This window comes from Chionomys nivalis, chromosome 20 (genome assembly GCF_950005125.1).
Source record: "Chionomys nivalis chromosome 20, mChiNiv1.1, whole genome shotgun sequence".
NCBI lineage: Eukaryota > Metazoa > Chordata > Mammalia > Rodentia > Cricetidae > Chionomys > Chionomys nivalis.
Genome location: NC_080105.1, coordinates 9,199,448 through 9,211,662, shown reverse-complemented (window position 1 = coordinate 9,211,662; position 12,215 = coordinate 9,199,448).

The window sequence follows — 12,215 nt, the reverse complement described above, 5'->3', positions numbered from 1 at the left end:
GGAATTAACTGGGATGAAGATAGAGCTGATGGTATAAGACAGCAGATTGGTACTGGGAACGACTAAGCTTGGACTCTAAACCAGTCCTGGGCCTAGGACAGCAGGTAACTATATCTGCTGCCAAGCCTGATGACTTGAGTGCCCACGTTGTAGGAAATTGTCCTCTGACTTCTACACATGCTCCATGGCAGGTGTTTGCCAACACCGATGCAGTCTAAGTCTGTTTATGGTTAGGATTTACCAAGCCATAAAATGTCAAATACCTATTGAGTAAAATCCGTTAAATCTGTGAAGTGGATTGTCTTCTGAGTTTAAGAAAGCTTAGCTGATTTAGTCTTTATGTAAAATAGTGTTTTAATTTTGTTCTGTATTCACTTATTTTGTGGGTTTTAGTGTTGTACCTGCATGTGTGTCTGTGCACCATGTGTATGCCCGATGCCCACAGGATTCAGACAGGAATCATGGGTGGTTGTGTAGCTCCAAGTGGGTGCTGGGAAATAAACTTGGGTATATGCGAGAATAGCAAGTGCTTTTAATCATCGAGCAACCCCTAAGGGTTTTTGTTTTTGTTTTTTTAACTTTAGTACTTTATTAAATTGGAATTTTGAGCATATCCATCTATTGTTTTCTGATACTTCATTACTAATGGTTTTAGGCAAGAAGTTCCATATGAGGACAGTTTGGATAAAATTTTACAAGATGCTTCAAGTAAAGCTCTAAATACCAAGCTGCAGGATACGTGACTGTATGACTCAAAAGTCTGGTCCACCAAAGGCCAAGGAGGACGTCAGGTCGCTGTTCATTTTGTGAAAAATGATGACATTCTCCCTCTTTCAAGTGAATGCCTAATTCTGATAGAAGGTGAGAGACTTGTTATTAGGTTTTTAAAATGTTGTTTTGCACATTAATCACTCTTAACTATAAGTTATGGACACCTACTGTTAATTTAAATTTTTCAAAACACTACATTAGCTAGCTTCAAATAAGTATAAGCAAACACATTCACCTAAATTGCATTTTCAGATTATGAATAAAATTTGCATTTATCTACCTTATTGGATTCCTGCCTGTAATCGTGTTGTGTCTGAGCAGATCTAAATGAATAATGATTTTTTTTATTGTTTATTTATTTATAAAAGATTTCTGCCTTCTCCCCGCCACCACCTCCCATTTCCCTCCCCCTCCCCCATCAAGTCCCCCTCCCTATCATCCCTAAGGGTAATCTGGGTTCCTCGCCCTATGGGAAGTCCAAGGACCACCCACCTCCATCCAGGTCTAGTAAGGTGAGCATCCAAACTGCCTAGGCTCCCACAAAGCCAGTACGTGCAGTAGGATCAAAAACCTATTGCCATTGTTCTTTAGTTCTCAGTAGTCCTCATTGTCCATTATGTTCAGCAAGTCCGGTTTTATCCCATGCTTTTTCAGACCCAGGCCAGCTGGCCTTGGTGAGTTCCTGATAGAACATCCCCATTGTCTCAGTGTGTGGGTGTACCCCTCGCGGTCCTGAGTTCCTTGCTTGTGCTCTGTCTCCTGCTCTTGATTTGGACCTTGAGATTTCAGTCCGGTGCTCCAATGTGGGTCTTTGTCTCTGTCTCCTTTCATCGCCTAAATGTTTTTCTTTGGGTTCACCTTCTTAATTAGCTTCTCTAGGACCACGCATAATAGGCTCAAGGTCGCCTATTCATGGCTAGAAACCAAATATGAGTGAGTACATCCCATGTTCCTCTTTTTGGGTCTGGCTCACCTCACTCAGGATAGTGTTAAGCAAAGGACACTGTCACTAAGACAAAAAGGCAACCCACTGACTGGGAGAAGATCTTCACCAACCCCGCAACAGACAAAGGTCTGATCTCCAAAATATATAGAGAACTCAAGAAAGTAGACCGTAAAGGGCTAATCAACCCAATTAAAAAATGGGGCACTGAGCTGAACAGAGAATTCTCAACAGAAGAAGTTCGAATGGCCAAAAGACATTTAAGGTCATGCTCAACTTCCCTAGTGATCAGGGAAATACAAATCAAGACAACTTTAAGATACCATCTTACATCTGTCAGACTGGCTAAAATAAAAAACAATGATAGCCTTTGCTGGAGAGGTTGTGGAGAAAGGGGTACACTCATCCATTGCTGGTGGGAATGCAAACTTGTGCAACCACTTTGGAAAACAGTGTGGCGGTTTCTCAGGAATTTCGGGATCCACCTACCCCTGGACCCAGCAATACCACTCTTGGGAATATACCCAAGAAATGCCCTATCATACAACAAAAGTATAAGCTCAACTATGTTCATAGCAGCATTGTTTGTAATAGCCAGAACCTGGAAACAACCTAGATGCCCTTCAATGGAAGAATGGATGAAGAAAGTATGGAATATATACATATTAGAGTACTACTCAGCAGTAAAAAAAAATGACTTCCTGAATTTTGCAGGCAAATGGACGGAAATAGAAAACACTATCCTGAGTGAGGTGAGCCAGACCCAAAAAGAGGAACATGGGATGTACTCACTCATATTTGGTTTCTAGCCATGAATAGGCGACCTTGAGCCTATTATGCGTGGTCCTAGAGAAGCTAATTAAGAAGGTGAACCCAAAGAAAAACATTTAGGCGATGAAAGGAGACAGAGACAAAGACCCACATTGGAGCACCGGACTGAAATCTCAAGGTCCAAATCAAGAGCAGGAGACAGAGCACGAGCAAGGAACTCAGAACCGCGAGGGGTGCACCCACACACTGAGACTATGGGGATGTTCTATAAGGAACTCACCAAGGCCAGCTGGCCTGGGTCTGAAAAAGCATGGGATAAAACCGGACTTGCTGAACATAATGGACAATGAGGACTACTGAGAACTCAAGAACAATGGCAATGGGTTTTTGATCCTACTGCACGTACTGGCTTTGTGGGAGCCTAGGCAGTTTGGATGCTCACCTTACTAGACCTGGATGGAGGTGGGTGGTCCTTGGACTTCCCACAGGGCAGGGAACCTGGATTACTCTCAGGGATGATGAGGGAGGGGAACTTGATGGGGGAGGGGGAGGGAAATGGGAGGTGGTGGCCAGGAGAAGGCAGAAATCTTTAATAAATAAATAAACAATAAAAAGTAAAAAAAAAAAAAAAGCTTGGTGTCTCTCCAATATCTGCACTGTAGTGTGTAACTTACTGTGTTGTGTTTATGTAATTTCATGATTGTATCTCAAGCTTATGGGCACCTATATCCGTGTGTGGCCAGGAAGATGTCTTTTCATTTATGTGTATAATTTTGGTATAGAAAATATACTAGGACATGGTTTGTAACTAGATCTATTGTCCCACAAGGACTATAGACAATCAAAAGCCTGATTTGCTCCCTTTTGGTTAGACTAATGGCACAAAATCAGCTTGTCTCACTTTTACTTTAGAGTAAGTACAAACTAGACCAAAGGCTTTTTATAAATGCATCACACTTTAAAAGTTCACAGCTATGCACAAGGTCAAAGTCGCAGGTGTCTAACATAGGTTACTATGCAACGCACCCTATGAAAAAGCATTCCCAGTCTTCATTTGCCAAGCCTACTGAAATAGACTTATGTCTCAAAGTTTGTCACTGGACACTGTGCCCCCTCCCTCCCAGTCTCATCAGTCTTACTCCTGTAAACTTGAACCCTTGTGTTGCTATGGTAAATGGCTAAGCTCCTTATCGCTTACCCTAGTAATATCCTTTCGACCAGTGAGAAGTACCTCTTGTAATTATTATCATTGCTTCAAGCCCCACATGGGAAAAGAGAGTTTGCAGGCTAGAGGAATAGAAGCTGGGAAGAATTATAATTAAGACAGGAAAATTAGAATAGAAGCAGAAGAGTAAATTAACTCGTTAGGAACAGCATGATGTGAGAGAATTTATTTGTCCTCAGAATACCCTAAGTTCCTTTTGCTTGCTCTAGTGTCCAGTTTGAAGACTGAGGAGGCTCTTGGGGCTGGACCCCAAATGTCCTCCTTATGAAGGGGAGGCTCAGACCTCCTCCTCCCGGGAAAAGCCTCACAATTGCTCTGTCTGTGAATGTGCTTCTCTGCATAGCACAGCTGTGATGGAACCCATACAAGCCGATGCAGTTTAGCCTTGCACATTTCTGACTATACACGAAAAGTCCAGGGATGGTCATGTGACAATGTTGAGCCCCTAACTAAATAATTAGGCCATTCTTTTTTCTTTTATGACTGGCTTTTTCAAAGCTTAAATAAGAAGTGTTGGCAGGTATATGTTATCACATGCTTGGTGTACAAAGCAAACCAGAATTCAGGAAGAAAGAACAAAGCTGTATCAGAAAGTAGAGAGAAAGGCTGGTTTGAGCCCAAATATTTCTTTACAGCCTGTTGTGTTCTACTGCTGCAAAGAACTCCATAGGACAGCCTGTGAGCCCCTGCTCCTGGTTAAATATTAACACTTGTGAGTTCACTCCTAAAAGACTCTCTGCCACCTCTTCCTCTATCCTGAGCCTCACCGCACTCTTGCTACTTCGTTAGCTTTATCCTGTCATTTGTTGAAACAATTGCGTGCTCTCTTTTCTTCCTCCCATCCTTAGAAACCTTAGAAACCTCAGCTTAAAATTCTCTCTTTCATGGGCGTCTCTATGTGCTGGCCTCCATTCTTTGCAAGATCATTTTATTGTCTTCTCAGCATCCCTTGTTCTAGTCTGCAGCTAATTTCTCAAATTATATCTCCTAAGGAAGTGCCCATGCTTTATGAGTTCTGTATTTCAGGAGATCATGGAGGATTCTGGCTGGGATGGCTATGTTCACCACTCACTGATGCGTATATTGCACAATACCACACTGTACCGAGGTGGAAAGTAAGTATTGTTGAATAAAAAGATTCATGTAAGTGTAAAGGTCATCAGATTTAGCCCAACTGAGCTTCTAGACTAAACAACATTGTCCTAATTACCAACTGTACTGAAATTAAAATGTTAGCATTTCTTAAGGGATAGAAATTCCCTTTCTATCTAATGATGCTAATTAAAAGTTTGTGGTTCCATATGCTCCATCTTTTCTTCTCCCAGTCTTTTCTGGATCAATCCTTTTCCACCAATGTCATTAACAGATTTTAAAAATAATATAATTTGTAAAAGGAGAGGACTGTAAATGAAATTACATGGCTTCCTCCTCCTTCCACTTCAATATCTGCATTCAAGCACCTTCAGCAGGAAGTCTGTACAACTTTAGACAACTTTATTCTCAACACCTTGGTGGCTTTTTAGTGTTTTTTTCTCCATCCCTTCTTCCTTCCCTTCTTCTCTCCCTCCCTCCCTTCCTTTCTTTTTGTTAGGCTGGCATTATAAATAATTAAGAAGGTAACCCCATAGACTTGACTCTCAGTATTTTTTATCTTAGAAATGAATGAGATATACTATCTTACTACTTTTTATTTTCTTTTACATTTAAATTTATTTCTCAAATAAAATTCCGTTATGAAATCTAATATTGGTGGATGTTTTATGGTAGATAACCTCTCTCTCTCTCCCTCTCCCTCTCCATTTTCCTGCCCCCCTCCCTCTCTCTCCCATTGAACTAAAAAGCACTTTGAAATCTAGGAGAGGAAAGTGCTCTACACTCACTACCCAGCTGGCCACCCTCTGGATACCCTGAAATCACCACAGTTACGTCTTTAAAGAATAGAATGTCTCAGGGTCATTAATCTAAGTCACGGGTGTGTGGTCTGACACGGGAGGAAAAGGCCCTTTCTTTTCTATATAAACAGCTTCTCAGGAAGGCTGCTGAGTTCCTGAAGGGACACACATGACAAAAAGACCTCAAGAACCAGTTTAAAAGCCTGTGCAGAGAAACCTGAAAATAAAAAGAGTTGTCCTATGTATCTGCAATGCAAATAGTCATCTTAATTTGATCCCATTTGTCCAAACTTGAAAATTTTGAATTTAATATTCAAGATTTCTATGATAAGTCAATTTGCTGTTGTAATACTACCCAGTTGTTCCCTCTCCATATCTTGAGTGGATTAAAATGTAATATAAAGCAGATCTACCCACATGAGCACTTACCATGATTGGCCCTCTTTTGACTCTCAGCTCCAGCAGAGAACATATTCCGGACTAAAGCCTAACAAACTTGAAAGCGAATCAGGAGGGTTATGCTGAGCACCTTTTCCTTTTGTTGATCTCCCTTTAGAATAGAGTTTTACAATGCTCACAAGCAAGCCTCATGCTTGTACCATTTATATTTCAACTATGAATCAAGAAAACAATTGCTAGAAGAGTCGAGGTGCAAGGCTTAGATGTGTTCATTGATTTATTTACCATCGCTAAAACTGAATAGGTTGCCAAGAGACTCAAGTCACTGCTGTAATCACGGTTCAGTTCTGTGCCAACTTAGCTCACTCTTAGCCTTTCCATCTACAAATGAATGCCCGTCCCCACCAGCTTATTATATAAAGGTTGTATTCCAGTCACATTGCTGAAGATTCAAACTAGCCACGTCTTTGTTGTTTTCCTCAATGACTCCTGCTTCTGCAGTGTGGCTTGTGCTACCTTTGAATTTGTATAATATCAACTCACTCAAGCAAAATGCTTGACAGAGCCAGAGCAACAGAAGAATACAATGATTTGTTTTTGAAAAGTCTTAAGAACAATCTTACTGACAGAACCTGCACTTGAACCCACATAGAAAGAGAAAGAAGCAAAATGTATTTAATATTGCAATTCTTCTGGATAATTCTTGCAAAATTCTATCTACAATGATGTTGTAGAACATAAGGACTAAAACTAAAGCAGTGTAATTGCTAGAGACAATCTGTCACTTGTGCAACCCTGACAAACTGAAGCCTAAGATGCTCTGGGCTCCTGTTTAGATGATGATTGGTTCAAGGCTGCGTAAGTATCAAATTATCTGTTTCTCTTTGGATTTTCAAAGAGAAAAGAGGCCATATCTCCTAAGCATTTGCATCCATAAAAAAGTTGGAAATATTTGGTCATGTACATGTTAATTCATCTTCAGTTTTGCTTCTTTTTGCATTTTGGCTTTTTGCACAGTGTAGTATTATGGGGCAAACATATTTTATGTAGTCCAAGAACTAATTGTTTTTATGCCATAAAGTATAATTTTTATTTAAAAATATTTTATTTCTTCCTTTCCAATACGAATCCCCTTGATCCCCTTATGTTGTCTTAACGCTATTGCTAAAACTTCAAGCACTATATTGAAGAGGTATGGAGAGAGTGGACATCCTTGTCGTGTTCCTGATTTTAGTGGGATGTCTTTGAGTTTTTCTCCTTTTAATTTAATGTTGGCTGTCGGCTTGCTGTAAATAGCTTTTATTATATTTAGGTATGATCCTTTTTTCCCTAATCTCTCCAAGACCTTCATCATAAAGGGGTGTTGAATTTTTGTCGAATGCTTTTTCAGCATCTAAACTGGCTTGGTGGGAGCCTAGGCAGTTTGGATGCTCACCTTACTAGACCTGGATGGAGGTGGGTGGTCCTTGGACTTCCCACAGGGCAGGGAACCCGGATTACTCTTAGGGATGATGAGGGAGGGGGACTTGTTGGGGGAGGGGGAGGGAAATGGGAGGTGGTGGCGGGGAGAAGGCAGAAATCTTTAATAAATAAATAAACAATAAAAAATAAAAAATAAAAAATAAATAAATAAATAATATTTTATTTGTTTTCCTTTTGAGATAGAATCGTGTGTGCCTCGGGATGCCTCCAAATATAAATAATCTTGATCTTTAAAATAAAGATATAATTATATTGATGTTATATCTCTGACAAAAATATTTTTCTATTAATTCTAAATAATATTTCATACGTGAAAGATAATAATAGAATAATAGGTATGTGAATGAAGCTTTGCGAAGTAATAATTGATAACTAAGGACAAAGAGAATTTTCCGTAATAAATGTCAAAATCAAAATAGGACAGTTGATTCTCAGATAATGATCTATTGGCAGCATGTTAAAAGTCCTCTTGTGAGTATAGAGTTTTATTAATTATTTGAAGCATAAAGGGAAAAGGTATTTGACCACTGCATAAATTATTTTCTGTTCAATGATGTATCTTAAAATTTGAAGTAGTAATTTACTTTAATATGTTTTATTTGGCAAATCAGACACTAAACGGAGCATAATAGATTTCATAGAAATACTGAGACATGTAATAATTTGCATGTATTCATTTTTATAAAGCTCAATACTATGTAATACAAAGCTTGTGGAATGCTGACAGGAAAAATACCCATAACCAAAGCTAGTCCTTTATGTAGAGATAAATGACCTCTGCTCTAATTCAGACACTGAATAGCTAACTTCTTTTCTGATATTGACTTTTAATGTAGAAACTTCAGAAATAGATGAGCTATGACTCTTCCTATTTTTAAAATTATAGCAACAACCGTGAGAAACCTTGAGAATTCATTTGAAAGGTGTTTGTTTTACTTCTTTTTTCAATGTCTTCTAAACTTTCATAGAAAATAAACCTATTGCTTCAAACTTTTGTTTATCATACACATTGCCCATTAAGGCTTATATATTCTTAATGGTGTTTAAATTCTGCTAAGAATTACAAATATCTGGATTAACAGTGCCATTGAATTTTTATATTTTATATCAGCCTTAATTTCATATCCACTTAATTTATTAATATAATAAATTGTGTGAGCAAATCTGATAGCAACTATTTGTATCCTTGTGTTTTAGGAAAAAAACTACATTTTTCTAAAAAAATTGATATTGTGCCTGGCTCCAATAGAGCTCCCCATGGCTTTTTTCATGGTCACTGTGAAACTGAAGGAGCTAGGACATGGCATCCATCCAAACAGGAAGGCATCATTGTTGAGGTGGAGGAGGGGATGCTTGGGGAAAGGGAGGAGGTGTGCAGATTCACACAAGCATCCCTCTGGTGTTTGCATAAGCCACCGACTCATAACTGTCTACTTGGGAACTGTCTTCCACCACTTTAATGATGCCAGCTGGAGCTTCTAGGAAGGACATAAAGGGGTTTTCTCCCTATATGTTCAGCCTCTATTCCTTTATGAATAATATGGAAGGTAGTGACACACTTAATCTTATCCAGAGGAAGAAGAACAGAAAAATTGTTTACATGGTAATTTGAGAGTGAGAGGGAAAATAGTACCACAGACTTTATTCTGGCACTTTTTTTCCTAGTCTACAATTAACCTAGATATTGTTTTGGAATTCTTAAAAATATACTTTAATTACAATAGAAGGTTCTTCACATCCCATCACCATTCACCTACTTCTGAAGAGACTAATGATCAAAACAAAGATATGTCCTTTCTATCTACATCTTATAATATGCATAACCCAAATGCTGGCACAGTATAGCAAACCCACCGAATCCTGATCCTTTTCTCTTATATTCATTCTGTCAGGTTGATATGACATGCACGTTTAGTTTGTTTTCATTGCATACACTCTAATGAAAATGTCCATTCCTATCTTGGTGGTCATTTACATTATTTTCTTGGAATTCTGGCTGTTGTTGTTGCTCATAGAAATAAGTGGGAGGAATCGTTGTAAGACACACAAGAGCTCCGCAAGTTTCTATTCTTGACCTTGTGTTTTGAATTCATAGGATATAAACCTTCAATATTTTAAGATATTGACAAATTACTTTCTCCTTCAACAGCAGCCCGTGAGTTCTCATTTTCTTTCCAGACTCTCAAATGAAATTGTCTTCCTTTTTTATTTATTTATTTACAGTTTAAAAGAAGCATGTTTTTATTTGTATTTCTATTTGCAGTTATTGAACAAGCTCATGTTGAGCGCTTTCTCCATTTTGCTTGTCCTTTGGGACTTACCTTTCGTGAAATTCCATATTTTACTTCTTGACCATCTCTTTTTTTTTATTGAAAAAAATTTTCCACCTCCTCCCCGCCTCCCATTTCCCTACCCCTCCTCCCGCCCCTCTCCCCCTCCCCCCACTCCTCTTCTCCTCCCTCTCCAGCCCCAAGAGCAGTCAGGGTTCCATGCCCTGTGGAAAGTCCAAGGTCCTCCCCACTCCATCCAGGTCTAGGAAGGTGAACATCCAAACTGTCTAGGCTCCCACAAAGCCAGAACATGAAGTAGGATCAAAACCCCATGCCATTTTCCTTGGCCTCTCATCAGCTCTCATTGTCCGCCATGTTCAGAGAGTCCGGTTTTATCCCATGCTTTTTCAGTCACAGTCCAGCTGGCCTTGGTGAGCTCCCATTAGATCAGACCCACTATCTCTGGGTGCGTGCACCCCTTGTGGTCCTGCCTTCCTTGCTCATGTTCTCCCTCCTTCTGCTCCTTGTTAGGACCTTGGGAGCTCAGTCCGGTGCTCCAGTATGGGCCTCTGTCTCTTGACCATCTCTTTTTCAGTTTTTTTTTCCCTTATCACTTTTGCTTTTTGAGGCTGCTGGCTCAGTCTTCCTGTCTGAGCATCAACACAAGAATAAGATTATGAAGCACTTCATAGGATGTCATCTTTTAAGGAAAATACAGAAAGGTAGACAACAATGTCACAGCATTCCTGGACCATGTTGCAATACTTGCTCCTCTTAGTCCCAGGGAAAATTTCAAAAATTACATATTACACCCTTCTGTTGGCTCTAGGACATGTAAGAACGTCCTTTGGCAGTCTCTTTAGGGGCATGGAACAGAGTTGGAGTCTATCTTGGCTCACAGTTTAAAGGAGAGGCAGTTTATTGTGGCAGGGAGTGAGGTCTCAGGCACATCTTTTTCACAGAGAAAAAGGAATGTTGGTTCTCAGCTGGGTTCTTCCTTTTTATCCAGTCTATAACTGCAAACCATGAAATGGTACTGCCTATGTTCAGGGTCATCTTTCCGCCTGACCTAAACTGTTCTGGAAATGTCCTCACATAGAATTTATATCAAATTTCTCATGGCGGCTGTGATCTTGTAACATAGAAGCGCTTCTGACCATTAAGACCAACTAAAGCTAGGTTTTTCTTTACCTGGTGCACAATATGAGGACCGCGTAATACTCCCAAACACATTGCAGTTCCAACCTGTGGAAGTAGAGATCATGGCCTTACTAACTCAGAAATGGGAAAACCCTACTGTAGTCATATTTGTTGTCATTTTCTTTTATTCTATCAAGTTTAACAAAGCTGTTCTTACTGTGATCCGGTGATGACGATGTCTTAACTATCCTTCTCTAAGCCTTAAATACTTAATGTTTGTATCTAGGTCTTTAATCTGATGTGGGTTTCATAGGTAGCACGAGGAAAGAAAATAAGCCTGTCAACTTTTCCTGAGACCATTTGCTGACTTCTTCAAAGATCCCCATCATTTGTTATGCTAGTACTCAACAAATTCCTGTATAAGTTTGTGCATATTTCTCTGTTTACTGTTACCTTTGGTAATTGAACATCTTGTGATCACTTATGCTACTTTTAACAGTCTTGTCATCTAGGAAGGGACACCCAGATCCTATGTATCCACCGAATGGGACCCTTCTCTAGCTACAACTCTATTTCTTTAGTCTTAGTCTTCCTTTCTCTATAGCACACCATCTAACATAAAACACAATGCACGGTATTTATCTGTTTACTAGGTCTCTACCAAAAGAAGTCAACTTCAGTGAGAAGATAACTTTAATTTGTTCACTGATCTGCTCTAATGAACCTACCCAGAATATTTTGCTAACTATTTAACTAATTTGGGACAATTAACTTATATAAATGAATTGAGGAATGTACACATGAATGTGGATCTTATAGGTCCTAATTTGGAATTTATTTTTCACTGATTGATGTTGACTAATTATAATGTCACTGTGGCTTTTAAAGAGAACTCAGTACATTTCAAACATTTTGCACAAATGTACATTTAGTCCCAAGACTATATGAAGGCCCAGCACTTTCTTATGAGTACACATTGATAACTGATTTGGTCTCTTGAATGTGATGGCTTACTGTTTCTTCAATTTTTATTCCTTGAGCTATTTTGTGGAGTTTTTTTTTCTGTAAAATTAATCCTGTTGTTACATTTTCAGATTGATTTGTTCATTAGTGTGGTATCACTGCTCTGAAAAATGCATGCAAGTTTATCAGGGTCAATGGAAAAATGGATTCTGGAAGCTGGAGGTATGAATTAGCATGAGCACATTTGTGTCCCTTATCCCAGTTCTCATCTTGAAGCCTTATGTCTTGGTTTCATCTTCTCAGCTCTCCCCACCCATGTGACCTTTCTCTTCTTGGGTCCTTGTGTTGTAATACACCAC